Here is a 2315-nt window from a genome sequence, read left to right on the forward strand (position 1 = left end):
ATATAATTTTTTTCTGGCAGTTCATTTGTTAAAGAAAGCTGATTGTCTTACAGAGGCCCCATAGTCTGCATTTTGGTGATCACAGTTTAATGGTATCCTTTTAGTAAGATAACTTCATAGATTGTGTTGTGTAGAGTGCATAGTAGTCTCTCTGTGCTAATTTATGGTCAATGTCTGTATCCATTAGTTCACTGGAAGTTACATAACATTGATATCCCAGTTACATCATATATTGATTTATTAGATGGAATACACCTATAAGGATAAATTCCCCTTCATCTTTTTTTCTTTCTTTTTTTTTTTTTTTTCGGCAGAGCTAGCTGAGGTTTTATTTTGGACCAAAAAAAAAAAAAAAAAAAAAGCAATTGAGTTGTTTTGCAGCTGGAGGCATGGGCAAGGGGGGTCCCAGGTAGTAAACTCCCCCGCAGGTGGGCTGAGGGCTAGGGCTGAGCCTCAGGTGGGTCTCCTGTTCCCAGTGCTACCCTGCATAGAGGCCTCCCTCCCAGGCTCTGGGGCAGCGCAGGAGGGGTAGGCTGGGAGGGGCTGCCGCAGCTATTCACTTGGGCAGGAGTCGGAGGACTTGGACACCAGCTTCCTATCACTTGTCTCGATCTTCTTCACAACCACGGCCCTCGAGGAGCTGGTGCGGCTGAAGGAGCTAGAGCCCGCACCAGAGCCAAAGCTGGATCCCAGGCCACAGCTGAGGCCGGGGCTTGTGAGGCCCGCATAGGCCGAGCTCAGACCACCTGCATAGCCGCTGGTGGTCTTCGTGTGAATACTCATGTTCTGCATCCCAGACTCCAGTCGGCTCTCCTTGCCCTCCAGCAGCTTCCTGTAGGTGGCGATCTCGATGTCCAGGGCCAGCTTGACGTTCATCAGCTCCTGGTACTCACGCAGCTGCCGCAACACGTCCTGCTTGGCCCGCTGCAGGGCAGCCTCCAGCTCGGACAACTTGGCGTTGGCATACTTAATACCAGCTCTCCGCGCTGCTGGGCATCTGCAATGGCGGCCTCCAGGGAAGCCCTCTGGCCTTTGGGGCCCTCAATCTCAGCCTGGAGCCGGCTGATGTTCCGGTTTATCTCGGAGATCTCAGTCTTTGTGCGCCACAGGTCATCCCCGTGCTTCCCAGCCAGGCTCTTGCAGCTCCTCGTTCTTGATCTGGTACATGCTCTCAGCCTCAGCCTGGCTGCGGTTGGCGATCTCTTCGTACTGTGCCTTGACCTCAGCGATGATGCTGTCCCTGTCCTGGGAGCGGCTGTTGTCCATGGACAGCACCACAGATCTGTCCGAGATCTGGGACTGCAGCTCCCGGATCTCCTCTGCATACAGCTGCCTGAGGAAGTTGATCTCTTCAGTTAGCCCTTCCAGGCGAGACTCCAGCTCGTTCATGTAAGCTTCATCCACATCCTTCTTGGTGAGGACAAATTCATTCTCCATCTCTGTACGCTTATTGATCTCATCCTCATACTTGTTCTTGAAGTCCTCCACCAGCCCCTGCATGTTGCCAAGCTCCGCCTCCAGCTTCAGCTTCTCCTGGCCCAGAGTCTCCAGCTGCCGCCTAAGGTTGTTGATGTAGCTCTGGAGCTTGTTGTCCATGTTGCTCCGAGCTGTCTTCTGCTGCTGCAGGAGGCTCCACTTGGTCTCCAGCATCTTGTTCTGCTGCTCCAGGAACCGCACCTTGTCTATGAAGGAGGCAAACTTGTTGTTGAGGGTCTTGATCTGCTCCTTCTCCTGGGTGCGCACGGCCTGGATGTTGGGGTGCACCTCCAGGACAAGGGAGCTCAGCAGGCTCTGGTTGACCATGACTGCGGTGATGCCTCCCATGCCGCTGGCCCCACCATAGCCACCGCCCAGGCCACCCGGAAAGCTGCTGCTGCCCACTCAGGAGAAGCTCAAGGAGCTGATGCAGGCACTGGGCCCACTCATGTAGGAGTGGCTGCTGAAGGCCCGGGGGCCAGAGGTGGACACCTTGTAGGACTTCTGGGTCACTCTGATGGACATGGTAGAGGCAGGAGTGGAGGCAGGTGGGCCAAACCAGGTGGAGATCCTAGAAGGAGCGGAGAAGCTGCTTCTTGGTCCCCTTCATTTTTTATTAGTTACCCAGTAGTGCAGTTTATATAGGAAAGACAGAATACATATATGATTATTTCCTTTATTTACCAGTTTTCAAAAAAATAAACAAATAAACTGGTTCCCTAGCATCCTCCAACTAACCAGTTTACTTTGCCTTATTGCCATTGTTTTTGTCATTAGGAATTCATAGATTTGAACATATTTGTTGTTTTGATCTACACCTAAGGGTGTAGCCCTTTGAG

General features: G+C 52.2%; 1 pseudogene; it reads right to left on the reverse strand.

Moving 5' to 3' along the window:
- Positions 1-552: 552 nt before the first annotated feature.
- On the reverse strand, positions 553-2040 carry LOC100585323 (annotated as a pseudogene).
- Positions 2041-2315: the final 275 nt, after the last annotated feature.

Source organism: Nomascus leucogenys, chromosome 12, assembly GCF_006542625.1.
Source record: "Nomascus leucogenys isolate Asia chromosome 12, Asia_NLE_v1, whole genome shotgun sequence".
Lineage (NCBI taxonomy): Eukaryota > Metazoa > Chordata > Mammalia > Primates > Hylobatidae > Nomascus > Nomascus leucogenys.